The following is a 16,334-nucleotide window of genomic DNA, read 5'->3' on the forward strand; positions in this document are numbered from 1 at the left end:
AAATATAAAGACTAATTTTTAATTTCAATAAAAATATAAGAACTAACGTATAATTTAACATAGTAACAATAATGGAGTACACAAACATGCAGCTTTTTTCAGACATTAATAGGATAAGTGTCCGTAAGGTTTGTTACTGTGAGAATTCTCTTGCCTTATTGGTTCCACCCTACTTTACTGGATCGGTACTTATTGTCTCACCTTTTTACCCCTTCTTTTTTCTTCCTTGTAGATCTTACCCCGCACTACTTTTGTTTCTTTATGAAACTTTGGAACCTGATTAACTGGAATTTGGAAGCAAAAGCTTTGTAATGGTTGTTCAATGTTTCAGCAGTTCAGGCATTATTGCATGCACAGGGCTCAGTAGTAATGAGATCATGCATGATTGGCTAATTGGCATGGCTTTTGGCCCTTCAAATTATTATTATTATTATTATTATTATTATTATTATTTGAACGTTATTAAAATTTAGTTTAATTTATTCTGTTGCTTCCTATAATTTTATCGAATTTTTAATTAAATTTATATATGCTTTTTTTTTTCTTTTTAATTGGGTCTCTATACTATATCAAATTTTATAACTAAGTCTATACCGTCACAAAAATATTAGAATCAATTGAATATTTTGTTAAACAAAATAAAATATTTATTCAAGTGTTAGGTATATTCATTTTGGTTAACATAATATTTTATTAGTTCTAGTATTTTTGTCACTGCAAGAATTTAATTACAAAATGACAAAATCTGATATCGTATAGGAACTCAATTGAAAAGAAAAAAAATATAGAGACTTAATTAAAAATTTGGTAAAACTATAGAGACCGACAGAATAATTAAACCTTATCATTTTAAACCGTTACAATGTCATGTTGCAAGACAAAAAATGCAATTCTTAGCCCAATGTGACAGCTACTACTTATATCTACTTTTCTAATTTTTGTTTCCTTCTTTCAGTGCCTTTTTCTTGAAAATTAAGTTTAAAAAAAAAAACTAAAAAAGGTGATTAATATTAATCGAAGGCAGAAGTACCTTGAATAATAGTTGTAGTATTTTTATTAGCCTCTCCAACTAGGATTTGACCAAAAGTTAAAATACAATATATGATAAATGTAGTCCTTCGCCCTTTAAATTTTTTATTTTCAAAAATAGTTATTCAAAAGTTGACTTTTTAAATATAGTATTTTTAAAGTTATAATATTTATATTTAGCAAATTAAATAAAAATTATTTTTTTATAAATACAAGCAACAACGATTATATTTAATCAAATAACTTTTAAAATTACAAAAAAAGAAAAACATAAATATAAAAGTAAATTTAAATATTTATTAATATAAAAATAAAATATATTTTTTGCCTTTAAAATTTGTTATAAATTTTAAACATATTTTTAAATTTTATTTTTATTTTAATTGTGTCATAAAAATTTTTGATTTGTATTAAAAGTATTTCTAACAACTTATTTTTTAAGAAGAAGACTAATTCAACAATAACTTCGTAATGACAACTTTTAATATAAGCAATCAACTGGCTCTTATTTATTGAGTATTATAGCTAGATTCATTCCAAATTTTTTAAAAAATTATCCGTTGAGAATATATTATTTGATATAAATCTAACAATTTTTGGACAAAATTATAGTAAAATAAAATTTATGGATATTTTTAAAATTTTTGACAAATAATAGGAACAAAAATAATATATATTTTACCCTTAATATAAGTATATGAGATTATATTAAACCTTTTAAATTTAACAAACATAAGTCAACTTTAAAAAACTTCTTAAATATTTTTTAAAATATCTCTTTACTTTTAAAATCGATAAACACAAGTGTATATATATATATATATATATATATATATATATATATATATATATATATATATATATATATATATAAAACAAAATATATTTATACCTTTAAAAAGCATATATACATTTTTAAAAAGCATATATACAAAAACGATACTTTACTCTTTATATTATTAGGACCTTAGAAAGAGGGTTTAAATCAACGTTCTCTTTAAATTAAACTTAAAGTCAACAATTAATTTTTTAATTCTGCAAGAGAGTTTTCTTTTTTGTTTTTTGGTCTCATAAATCTAGGTGGGGTGGTAGGAGTGTTTGAGATTTGTCCTGATCGAAATAAACCTAATTTTTTTCCTGAAGGATATATTTTGGATTCAGATGTATTATCTTTATCCGATATAATTTTTTGGCGGGTTTTTTACTTAAATAAATTGTATGGGAGTCAAAATTACTTGATTCTCCTGAAATGGATTCTGCAACGTGATTACCCTCTTGGTATTATTATATAAATCGTCCTAGGCTACATAGGGTTATATAAAACATGAATCATCTCAGCCTAGGACAATTAATGGATGAACTTGTAAGGCAAATTAAGCATAAATCGTGCCAGGGTCTCTAGGGTTAGAAGGAGACTATAAATCATCCCAGGGTGGTAGGTTTCACGTGTTCAAGGGCTAAACCTCATTGGGCTGCCACGATTTATGCCTTATTGAGACCCTCTTCATCCTGGCACGATTTATGCATGTGTTGGTTCGTAACACTAAATGGACTGGGACGATTTATGCCCAAGTTAGTAACCCTAAAGAGGTAAGGACGAGTCATCTTTGTAGTGTAGGGTGAAGTTTCTGCGGTGCAAAGGTGAGAGGAGGTTTGGGAGGCACCATTTTGACCGGAGAGGAAGTTTGGGGGGAGAAGTGTTTCGGGTGTGGGGACCAGCCCACGGCGGAGGTGCAATCGGTAGTGGGCAGAGGTGTCTGAGTGGCGTAGGTGGTGGTGGGAGTGGGCCGCCGGTGGCCGGCTGGTGGATGAAGTAATCTGTCCGGCGGTGATAATGGCCGCAACCAAGGAGATATGTATCGCCTAAACGGCATTGCGCATGTTGCCGGATTTATTGATCAAGAGGTAAGTTTTTGAATTTTGTAATGTTGTTGAGTCGATGCCATGGGTATGTTAAGTACATTAATATGTTGGATGATATAGTATGTTGGATGATATTGTATAGGCTGAATATGCATCTTAGAATATTTTTCGATTAAGACATTGCCCGATACCATGTTTAGTGATTTAGTTAGTTTTTGGTTTAGTATAAGACGTTAGAAATCAGGGTTCTTAATAGATTATGGAATTCGCTCATGATAGAGCGATGGTTCTGATGGCAGAATTCCAAAAAATTTACTGTTGTTACTATTGTTAGCAGAACCAGATCGGACCGGACCAGACCGGCCGGTTCGAGGGGAAAACCGGGCAACCGGATCCTTAGCCAATCTGATCTGATGATCTGACCGGATGAGGCAACAAACCGGGGGTGCGGTCAAAACCGGAGTGAACTGGTTTAAACCGATATCACTCGGTAAGACCGGTTCGACCGAACCGTTTGAGTTTCAAATTTTTTTGAAAAATGTTGAAGTTGCTCCCCCGGCAACTGCGGTGTCCTCTTCGCCGTCGCTCTCGTGACCAATAATTGGTGGCTCCGAATCTGACCCATCATCACTTATAGCCTCCGCAAACAGATCTCTCTCTCTTACCTCCATGAATGCGGGTGCACCATCTACTACAGGTGCAGATCCCATCGCATCTGCAAGCTGACCGAAGCTACGCCTATCACCCAAGTCATCACCCGGGACAGGCAAATCAGCAGCAAAAGACGGGGACAAAACAAGTGGAGTCGCCGGTTGCCCTGTTGGAACGGCGGTGGAAGTCCCTTCTATGACGCCAGTGGGTAGATTCGGAGCAGATCCCCCGCTGCTACCCTCCACGTCAACCATTCTGGCAAACAACTCCAGCGCACCTAAGTCGGAAAATCTTGATTGACTGTGAAATATAACTCGCATGTCGTCATCACCCAACATCGTGTATTTCCCAAACTTAACATAACCTTGCTTCAATGATATCAGAATACGAAAAAATAATTGCTTCACGCGTTTTTACCACACTTTCCAGCCTTCTCTAATATACTACTGTGCAAATCCATCAACGTCGTTGACGGAGTTATAAACACACCTATCTGCTTTTTACTAGAAAAAGTTACACTCTCACTTGTGTTTCATCAATTTTTTTTCGGTGATGCACTAACAAGAAAATACTCTCCGCCATCTCTCACACCCTCAACAAATGTCCCGTGTGGCTCATCTATTTGAAACTCGTTTATTTATAGAGTTTCTGCCTGTGTAAATCGTCCTTACCTCCTTAGGGTTACTAACTTGGGCATAAATCGTCCCAGCCCATTTAGTGTTACGAACCAACACATAAATCATGCCAGGCTGAAGAGGGTCTCAATAAGGCATAAATTGTGGTAGCCCAATGAGGTTTAGCCCATGAACACATGAAACCTACCACCCTGGGACGATTTATAGTCTCCTTCTAACCCTAGAGACCCTGGCACGATTTACGCTTAATTTGCCTTACAAGTTCATGCATTAATCGTCCTAGGCTGAGATGATTCACGTTTTATATAACCCTATACAGCCTAGGACGATTTATATAATAATACCAAGAGGGTAATCACGTTGCAGAATCTGTTTTAGGGGAATCAAGTAATTTTGACTCCCATACAATTTATTTAAGTAAAAAACCCTTTTTTGGCCGACTTTGAATCTTATTATTGACTGAATTTGGTCCAAAGTTATGCATTTTTTATTACTTAGATAAATATTTATGCCGAAATTAGTAATAAAATATTGTATTTTTACTTCAATTAAAATTTTTATATTCTATAGTTTTTTCTTAAGGGGCGCGCTACACATCCATGTATCCATGTAACCAAGTTGGTCCAAAACCAAATAGAGTCGCGCGCATTAATGACAAGTGAAAACACGCACCCAAAAACCCTTCGTTACTTCGTGCTCATTATGAAAAAACATTACTTCTTCCTCAACATGAAACCGCTCCTTCTCTTCGAATCTCTCTCAAAATCACTCAAACTTCAGTCACGTTCTTTGCGAAAACCACTACTGGAGAAGAATCGCGAGAAGATTTGGCAAGGAACAACCAGAAACAAACAAAAATAGCAACAGATATTCACCTTCCTCCTCCTCCTCATTCTCCTCCTTCTTTTTCGCGTTCCTTCTTCTTCACGTGTTTTCTCCTTATCTTCATTCTTTTGTTGTTATTGCTGCTGTATTTTTTTTTTGTATTTTCCTCTTTCTCTCCCTGGTGAAGAAGCGGTAGAAGGTGAGGAGAAAGAGTTTTGAATTGTGCAGAACAGAAATGAACCGAAATAGCCAACTCCACTGAACCGAACATCAATCATGTGCTGAATAAAACGTCATAAACATTTAATCATCAAGAAAAATATTTCTACATGCAAGGACTCAATTGAACACACTAACAATCAAGTAAATTAAAATGAGCAACTCCACTGAATCGAGCAACATTCATGTGCTGAATAAAACGTCATAAACATTCAATCACCAAGAATAGCATTTTTCCATGCAAAAGAAGTTAACTGAACACATAACAATCAGGTGAACCGAAATGGTCAACACCACTGAACCGAACACCAATCATGTGCTGAATAAACGTGATAAGCATTCAATCAGTAAGAAAAATATTTTTGCATGCACAAGGACTCAACTGAACACATGAACAATCAAGTGAATCAAAATGAGCAACTACACTTAACTGAGCAAAATGTTGGTGTTGTTGGTGATGATTATAACGAAAGAAGAAGGAGGAGGAGGAAGAGGAGGAGAAATACTATTCTTGTTGATTAAAAGTTGATCACCATTTATTCACCACATGAACATTGTTTGGTTCGGTGGCCTTTGTGAATTTGATTCACCAGATGAATATTGTTTGTTTCGGTGGCCTTCTTTTACTTTGTTCAGTGTTTAAGATTATTGTGATAGCATGCAGCAATCGTTTCCTAGCTGTCTCAACGTAATAACCTTATTCAACTGATTTGAAGTTGAATCATTCATTGTTTCTATTCTTATTACGTTGAATTCAATGCAGATCAATAATGAAAAATGCGAACAGAGAAGAAAAATGCGAAAAGAGGAGAACAACAAATTTTATTAGGTTGAACGAAAACACGAGAAGAGAACAAGGTTTACGTTGAGAAAGGATTATCACGCAGCAGAAGGCGTTATATACGTTATATGAGGCACGTGTATAACAAACGCATAAGAGAATTGGGTAGGCGTGTCTGATTGAAATTACTTGAATAGTTTGAATGAAAAAATTACATGGATGTAGAGCTTTTCCCTTTTCTTAAATAACTTATCTTAGTATAAATGCTATAACATTTATTAAATTCAATCTTTAAAGATAGGATTTTATTAATTTGTTATCTAAATTTATAAAATTGTATACAATATATATATATATATATATATATATCAATCCAATTTAACCTGATTTAATTCGGGTTAATTTAGAGTTGGATTCAAATTTTTAAAATATATTTGATGATGTGTACCCTAGTGTGTTGAAAATAGAACAGAGAAAAAGAAACTAATTCGGCCATGTATCTTGATTTAACCTTCTAATACAATAAACCTTACATTGCGCCTCTACCACAACAATGATGAAATCCATTACAATCAAGAATCAGTTATAAACACTAATTCAAATACCAAATAAAATATATCATATACCATGTTTTTGTACAAAAACCTATAGAACAAAACCTAATACCTAGGATTGGGAGTAAAATTGTACTTTACCCTTTTCTTAATCTAACCATAATTCATAGCTAAATAGATTATAACAAATGGAGTAAGGAATTGGAGGCAAACAAAATGCAACCAGAAGATGAGTAGAGCATGAGTACTGACAAAAATGAGAAGCAAAATCTGTCAAGCACAACAATTAAGTAACCATAAATAGTTTACTATATACACAAAGTAAATCGACCATCACAGCTGTGCGAAGAGAGCAGCATGCAAAATCTAAAATAAAGAAAAAAAATTAGAAAATCCTAAAGTCAAAAAACCTAATTGAGTCTAATTAGAAAATTCTCGCATGTATGATGTAGAGGGATGCTCACGATGCAGAGATAGAGTTCTTGTGGCAGGAGCTGGAGCAGATCAAATGAATGCGGCATTAGATGACGGCCTATTATGACCAAATGTGTGCTGGTGATAGCACCACTATTGGAGGGGACTCCTCATCCTCTACATAGGCACCAGTACAGGCATCGACACCACCACCTAGACCACTGTCACCGTAGCATGACTAGGGAAACGATGACAACGACGACGATAACGATTATCAAGATCCGTAGTCATTAGGATTTTGTTATGATTGTTTGACAGTATATTATTTATCTGTTAAACTTTTTCTGCTGTACATTTATTATTTCATATTATGTTTGACTATTTTGATTAAAAATAATATTTTATTTTCATTAATTTGGGTTTGAATATTAATGCTTGACATATTGATTATGATATATCAGGTTATTCCAAGTATTATGTATAGCCATTTTAAAAAATATAAACATTAAGATTCATGATTACCATTGGATTTATCATTGGCTAAATGTGCTGGTATGAATTAATTTAATTTTCAAATAATATTTTTAAATTATATATTACCGTGGGACAAATATGATGATAATAATTGTAGAAACCTTGTTTATTGGCGCCAATGTTATTGTAAAAAATTTTCAGACGGTAACAACACTCATAAATTTTCCATCTATTGTGTTAAATCCACTGGTAATTGGTGACGGATGAGAAAATCTGCCAATAATGAGTCATCGACGAGCATCTAAATCGGTCCGTTGGTAAATCCGACAAATTTTGGTGCCTTTCTTGTAGTGATACATACAAGAGAGATATCGTGTAAAGCACACCGACCTTTTATAATTGAATAGATGTACAAAGAAGAACATAACATTTAGCAAAAGGTGAAGCAAAACAACCGCAACTAGCGCGAGGCTAGAACCTTTTCAACAACTACGATGAAGCGAGGAAGAAGAAGAAGAAACCCAATAAGACGACAAAGGAAGAGAATGACATTTCAGGAGGAGGAACAAGAGACACAGAGATGGAGAATGTCTGAAGCGATATAGTAGGTAGCTACAATGGCGTAGATGAGGCTAGGGCTGTCAAGCCGGGCCAGCTCGGCCCGTTTAAGCCTGCAGGTAAAATGGGCTTGCCCATTTAAGCCAGTTTCATTCACGGGCTATACTTTTTTAGTTGGACCATTTATGGTCAGTCCGATGGATTAAACGAGCTGGTCTGTTTATTCTTTTATTTTTTTTTAAAAAAATATTTTAACAAAAAATATCACTTTTATGTCAAAAAATTTAAATAAACAGTATTGTTTTAGTTGATTGGTCAAATTTTTGGGTTAGATCAGGAAAAATATTGTCTAAAAGTACTACTTTTTAAAAAAAATGTAAAAAAAAAAATAAACAGACCGCCCATTTAACCCGGAGGCTAGCCAGTATAACTCCTCATTTTTTTCGGGTTAATCAGACTCAACCCATTTATCTCAAAATTTAAACGGGCTTAATTTTAGAAGCAAAATTCACCCATTTAAATGGATAAATGGGCTAGCCCGGTGGGTTTAGCCCATTTTGACGGCCCTAGATGAGGCTCGATGTGAAGGAAGGAAGGAAGGAGACAACACACAGAGTTAGATAGAGTTGTAGAATTAGATAGAGTTGTAGTAAGACTTCTCTTCTGCTTCAGCATTATAAAATGTGAAAACACATTATTTAGAATAAAGAAAACACGTTACACTTGTAAAAGCGATGTCTACATATAAAAAATGAGAAATGCTAGAGGGTCATGAGAATTTATTGTTTTTGACTATCAGTTAGTCATCAATGTTTAAAAATATGGGATAAAATATATTGTTGGATTACTAGACAAAAGAAATTGAGTTGATGGCTAAATAATGGCTGTAACATATCGTACTTTTAAAAATCTAAATATAAATAAATTATGATTTATTTTATTAAATTTGAACTTTATATTTTTAGGAGCTATTTCATTAAAAGTAATTAAATTGCTTATAAGATGAGTTGATTTTAATTGATTAGCATTCTTACGTAATTTTATTATAATTAAATATTTTGCATAATGAAAATTAGAATTCAGTAATGGAAGAATTACACAACTTAATTTTAAGTAACTTCTATTATTAATAAGTCACGATTTATTAAGTCTCGATTTATTTAAGGCTTTTTATTTTTAGAAATTAATTTATTAAGAATGATTAATTTGATTTTATAAATACTTTAAAGTTTAAGTCAATTAATATTTTTGTACAATTGGTTATTTTTTATAATTTGAAATTAAAGTTCAAATAGTGAAAAAATAATAAAAAATTATGTGATTTAATTTAGGCAATTGATATTTTGGGTTTTAAATTTTATCTCATAAAATGTTATTAATATATTTATTTTATAACATAAATTAAAAATAATTATTTGAACTCATTGATATGTTGAGAAATAAAATTATACGTGTTCCGAAAATAATTTTTACAATATTATATTTAAATCCTAAATTATTCTTTTATTTTGTAAAATTCTTATGTTACTCGTATATATTTTACTTTAACCTTAGTCGTAAATTCTTTATTTCATACATACCGTTATTATCTAACATGTATACTCCCTGACCGATTACTGACACACACGTACCCCTCACACTAATTCTACTCTCGTTGAACCACGCTTCTTTATTTTCTACCACTTATCCATTCTGAACACTCACTACACATCTTCTGATATAAAACAAGGAGGGAGAGTTCGAGAAAGGAAAAACCAAATGAAAGGGAGGACTCAATACATGGAGGCAGAACACGAGAGGGAAGGAGGGCACGCCAGTGAGGCTTGGAAATGTCGTCGTTATTGCTGTGAAGGAGGGGGAGAGTGACACGTGCAAGAGGAGGAGACAGTGATCAGGGCAGAGAATAACGGGCGCAAGGGATAAGAAAAGTTTTTCCGTTGTCATTGCCAGAGCCCTAATTTTCGCCGCCGAAGGAAGCTCCACCGCTGTCGCTGCACATGGGAGGAGGAGAGACGTTGAGAGATGGTGCCGCTACCGTCGTCGTGCTGCTACTGCTATTGCTTTGTTTTCTTATTTTTCCTAATTACTATAAGTCCTTCTTGTTTTTGAACCTCCACTGCTACTGTCCTACTATCCGTTGATTGAGAATTTTAAGGCGTTGATGTCTTAGGGCTAAGTTGCTGCAGCTGCAGATTATGACTGTTGATGCTTCGAAGGGATCGTTGCTACATGGATAACTGGAATTGGTGCTGTTGTCGCTCTACCCCGAGAGAACTGATGTTGCTGTCACTGTTTTGACTGTATTGAGATTGCTACTACTACTGTAAATTAGAAAAAAAAAAGGATTGTCACATTTAAGTTCTACAGTTTCGACTAATTGAGGTAGGGGGTTTCATTTTAAAATTAAAGATTTTGATTTAAGAATGTCTATAAAGTCTATTAAATAATTGTAAATATGGTATAAGAGTTTAGAATAATTAATTAATGAGTTTGATTTGGATTGTGACTGAAATTGTGATTAATTTGAGTGTAGTTATGTATGGTAGTTGATTGAATGATTATTGTGATAATTTGGTTGGGAATTCTGATTTCTAATTAATTATGTGAATTTGATTGAGGCTAAGATAATCACTTGATATGTTGCAATGATTGTTGAATTGACATGTGATATTGAATTGAAATTTTTTAAAGGATAGGAACCTAAAAGATTAAACCATTTTTTTAGAACCTAATTTCTAAAATAAAGTAGTAAGTAAATTTGAAACCGAACCAGTAACTAAACGAAATTGTATGGGATTAAATGCTGAATAAATTAGAATAAGTGTAGTTAATATAGTTTAATTTTGAAAGATTCTTAATAACTAGAGAATCAATTATGAATTTTTTAATTTAAATTTCGAAATATGATTTTTTGCATTACTTTTAAAAGAGGTCTACAACTTTGAAAGGATGTAACTAAATCAATGCTGATCAAAATTGTGTGGGACAAAGTCTAGAATAAATATTGAAGTGCCTAGGATTAGGCTAAAAAATTTTAGAATTGTTTATTAAATATAAAATTTATGGTGAATTTTTTAATTTTAGTTGTCAAAATCAGTTTTTCTGCAGTATTTTCAAATCAATAAGCGAATTGTTTGCTTTGCTGTAATTTATGTAAATTGAATTTTTAAATAAAACTAATTTTAAATTAAACTTTAGTATTTTTAATTTATTTTCATAAAATTTTAGAATTTTTGGAGTTGTGGTTTAAAATATATAAATTTTTGAAATATGATATGTTATATAATAGAAACCAGATTTTTTATTTAAAATTAGTAATTTGTAAGCCTATAATTCCTAATTATGGATGGGGATTGAGGTGAAATCACTTGGAGGTGAAACATGAGTGTGTCTAGCACATGTGAGTTAAATTTTAGAGCTATCCATATTTTAATGAGTAAATTATGGAAATTGGAAGAGGATGTATTCGTTGAATTTTAAAACAGAACAATGCAAAAAATTACCCAACTTTCATGTTAGATAACTTCTTCATTAAAAATGGTATTGACATGAAATCAATTGAAAAAGACACCTAGATAAGTCTATTTGAACTATATTAAATTTAAAGGTTATTGAATTTTATATGAAATTTTGAAAATTGTACACTATTACTGTTTTGCTAGTTTTAAAACTACAGAACAATCACAATTTTTTTCTTATTACTGATGCTAGAATAATAATAAAAAAAATTATGATCTTTAGTTTTTTTAGAAAGCTTAGTCTAAAGTGATTGTCTAGACATAAAGTTTGCACAATTTTAAGTTTATTTGATATTTTAATAATAGAATGGAAGATAGATTATTGAGATTGTTTTGGTGACAACCTTGGGGTTCGTGAGTTAAAAATGAATTTTAGTATTATATATTTTTTTCTTTGATATTTAGCGAAGAAAGGAAAATCAAACTGGTTCAGCTTAGAAGTAATGAACCTAAACTTGGAACATGTTGGTTTTTATACAGTTTAAGTGACTTTTGATTTATAAAGAGAATTTTTACCTTAATAAAGACCAAGTAAGAAAAATGAAATTTGAATGAGAATAATAGTTAATGATGAATGATGAGAAAGATTATATGTCTGTCTGCTGCCATAGGTGCACTAGAGATATGGTGGTAAGCCCACCCAAAATATCTTCCAAAAATAAAATCTTCCATGCTTCAGCTAGAAAGCAACGCCCCTAAAAGTATTTATAGAGGTCATGTTTGGCATGATTCAGTGGGAGAGCAGCACTTGTGAGATAGAGGTTGCTTATGGAGGTCATGCCACTAGAAGCCATACTCAGACAAAGGTTGTTGGGTTACATCGCGAGCGGGTAGAAAATGACAGATGAGCTAATTACCTGCGCTAGAGCTAGACATTCATCATATACATATGCATGACTTGTTTGGGTGTGCTTGTGCTGTGTGTTGTTTTATTTTTTTTTTATTTTGCTATTTGATTGATGTGTGCAATGTTTGTTTATCTGTACTGTCTGTTTTATTTGTGTATGCATTTTACTTTTATAGTTATGGTTGTTATTATCAAAATGAATTTTGAGAAAATAACTTGAAGCTGGTAACTAATTTTTCTAACGTAATTTCAGAGAATCTTTTAAAGTTAATAAAAGGATATATTCCTGAGATAACTTAACTGTTTGCGTTTTATTGTTTACTTTCACGGCATTCTCATCGTCTACTAAGAACTTGCGGTTTAATTTTCAACCTAAAAATTCTCATCCCTTTCAGTGACACAGGCTTGAAGACTCAATATGAAGCTGCGGATGGATAGTGGAAATTATTTTTTATTCAAGTTGCTTTCATAGAGTCCCGTCGCTTGTAACACCCTAACTACCAAAGCTCACACTTCCGGCTGCGCGACTCTGATAGTTCGGACATTACGACGACTTTTATATTATTTAATACTAAAATATGAGCCTGTTTGAAACTTTAAACCGCAATACTGCTCCCAAAAATACTTTCATCCGATGACATACATCCATAAATACCATACAACTTACAAAACTCATAAAGAGTACATCCATATATATATATACATAATTATATATATAAATAATATTATAAGTAATAATCAATACAATTCCTATCCCTCTTACAGATTATATCAAGATAAAGGCGAGGGTACAATAAACCATAACTAAAACAATACAGAGCATCACAGCAACAATTAAATAAGCTCTTCGTAACTTCTGCGCCATATCCTGAAAGGGGAAAAATGTAGGGGGGTGAGAACATCATCCTCGAAAGGGTTCTCAGTAGAGGGTTTTTAGGAATTACTGTAATAGGATACTTGAAGATAACCGCATCAGTGATTAATAACCGTCTTTTGCCTCTTTTCAAAAACAACAGTTTCCAATAAAAGTAAAGTCGGGAATCCTTTCTAAAAGAGGAACCGTTCAATTCTCAAAAACTCAAAAGTCTTTCAAAACGATTTATCTATGCTGAAACAAAATAGCCTTTCATATTTCATTCCAAACCAGAAACACAAAACTGAAATCAACCATCAGTTCATTTCATTCCAACCGCGGCCCTAGGCCCAAACAATCCAACCAACAACCAATCACCACAATCCAACAGAGTCCCAGATGCAAACACAGATAGGAAGTTCAAGCACAAACAAACAGTTATTACAAGTAGAACAGTTAGCAATTAATCACATAGGCAAACCAAGTATAATATGCACACCCAACCAATGTCACACAAATGCATATGATGCATGCCTGTCCCTAGTGGCTGATGATATCATCTGTCGGTTATAGAGCCAACCCGACAAGTCCTGGTAGCTAACCATTGGACTGTCCCTCTGTCGTGCATCCCCAACTCGAGTTATACTCATCATAAACTTGATCATAATCATGATCCATATCCATCACCCTCACTGGTGAATATTTATCCATCACCATCACTGGTGAATATTTATGGGGGCGAGCTCCTCCGGGGCTTTCACAGTGCCCGGCCACACTTACGACATAGGGTCAACAGAGTATCAAGTCTCAACCTGGAGCACGTGGTGGCTAGCCACTGCTACTACCCAGGGAAACTCGTATCTCAGATAGTGGAAGTGCAACATTCACATTTATCAATGATTCAGCATAAACATGCAATCAATCTCATCCATGGATCAACATCCATCTCAGCCATCCGGCTCACGGTTCATTCTAGAACCAGCCAATATTCATATCATACACAGCCATTCCGGCTCACGGTTCAATCCAGAACCAATCAATATGTATAAACATACACAGCCATTCCGGCTCACAACAAAACAGCACTTCCACCATTCAACATCATTAAATTCATAAAGTCGGCATTTAAGCCATAAATCATTTCCTCAATTCATTTCACTTTGAAATCGAGTTTCAACTCTTTTCAGCCTTGGCTTTAAAGATCTCATTTCTCAAATCATCTCAGGCTCATAAGCCAAATTTACTCAAAGTGAGTTCCCTTTTTAAAATAAAGCCACTCTCGGCATTCTCTTTCCAAAACTTCCAAAACCATGGAAAGTTAAAGATTCTTTTTGGGAACATTCAAAATCACCCATCCAATAATGGGATTTTATAACAAAAGTTTCTTGCCAGAGTCCCAAGTCTTTAGGGAAGGTCATCTTACATCAATTCTTTAAAAGTCATTGAAACTCTTAAAATCATAGATTCTCGGTTCAAGTAAATAAAACTGAATTTATTATGAAACTGAACCATACAAAATCACAAGTTCCAACCCGGTCCAAAAATCAACTCATTTGAAACGGGACCAGTTCAATTGAATCAAACCGCTTTCAGATTTCTTTTTGGAACCCATTTTTCCAACTCTTCTAAAATGCCTCAAACTTGATTACTCAATCAAAAATCTAGGTTCCTTTAAAATCACTAAAAACTCCTTTTTATATTGAAATCAATATTATAGCATCATTCTTTCCTTCAGTGATTCAAACGGCAAACATAGTTCAGTTCTAAATAAACCGAACTCAACGTATAAAGTTCATCAAATAAATTAAGCTGGAAAGCATAATTATCCTCTTAATAAATCAAATAATACAATTTCTCAAATCCAAATCTTTTAAATAACCTTTCAAACAAGATTTAGATTTTATAGAAATTTCGGCAGCACCTCCCCTAAAACTTGGACTTTTGCCACCCGGTTCGGGTCCCAACTAAACCGTTTTCTCATTCCTTTTCAACAGCTCAAACCAGAAATCAATTCAACAGCAAGCTAAATCCAACAGTTGCCTCAGTGGCATATCTCAAGAAAACCATTTAAAAATCAACTCAATATCAACCGATTTAACTCATTTCCAAATCTTTAAAGAATCGGTTCAGTAACAAATCATTTATCAAAACCAAATCAATTAAAGCAACCCAGGCTGAATTTCAAGAGTATTCTATCTTTCACATCATCAAAATAATTGACTCGATTCAAACCAATCTTCAACGGATTAAACTCATTTCAAATCTTTAAAGAATTAACTTCAAACATTACATTTCACAAGCCACATAACAATTCAGCCAAACCAACATCCATAGTCATTCGAGTCAATCAAATAATACATAAGGCAGATACAATCACCAAATACACAATATCTCACATCACTACCCATATGTAATAATTCCAATAATAAACTATAGTTTTCGGAAAGCGCCCCTACCTCACAACATTGGAACCACAACCCAACTCGTTAACCAACTCCTTTTATCTCGACCCGAAATCACCGGCAAATCAAAATCTCGGCTCTGCCCGCTCTCTCAAAAGCAGAAACAGCCCCAAACGGCACAAGCAAACCAGATTCTAGCTCCTAAAACCATTAACATTACGATTACTTTATTACACAGAACAGAACACTAACGCAGAGCTCTCGAAACCGGAATACTTACTGAAACTAAGAAAGAACGGCTGAACCGAACAGCAACGGACTCTGAACCGGTTGGGCGGTAGCCCCGGTAGCCGCCTTCAGCGGCTGCGGCGACCCAACTCCGGCGACGGTGACTGAAACCAACATGCCGCGACAATAAGACTCCCATAATCTCACAAGAAATGAAAACCAAGTTTGAAACCCTTACCGGCATACTTTTCCGGCGACGGCAGCAAGGTTTTCCGGCGGCCAGAACAATGATAACGCCACTAACCAAAACAGAGCAGGATCTAAATAAGCGGCAAAACCTTGGAACAGTTCCGGCTAGCTCCATTAGCGGCGGCCTGGACCCTTTTTTGACGGCGACAATTCCAACCGAGGCGGCGCCGGCGACGCAAGCACGGCTGGGCATGGTGGTTGAACCCCCAGCTCAGCCTCAGATCTCTCTGTCTC

The sequence above is a fragment of the Arachis hypogaea genome, chromosome 17, assembly GCF_003086295.3.
Source record: "Arachis hypogaea cultivar Tifrunner chromosome 17, arahy.Tifrunner.gnm2.J5K5, whole genome shotgun sequence".
In the NCBI taxonomy this organism is placed as follows: Eukaryota; Viridiplantae; Streptophyta; class Magnoliopsida; order Fabales; family Fabaceae; genus Arachis; species Arachis hypogaea.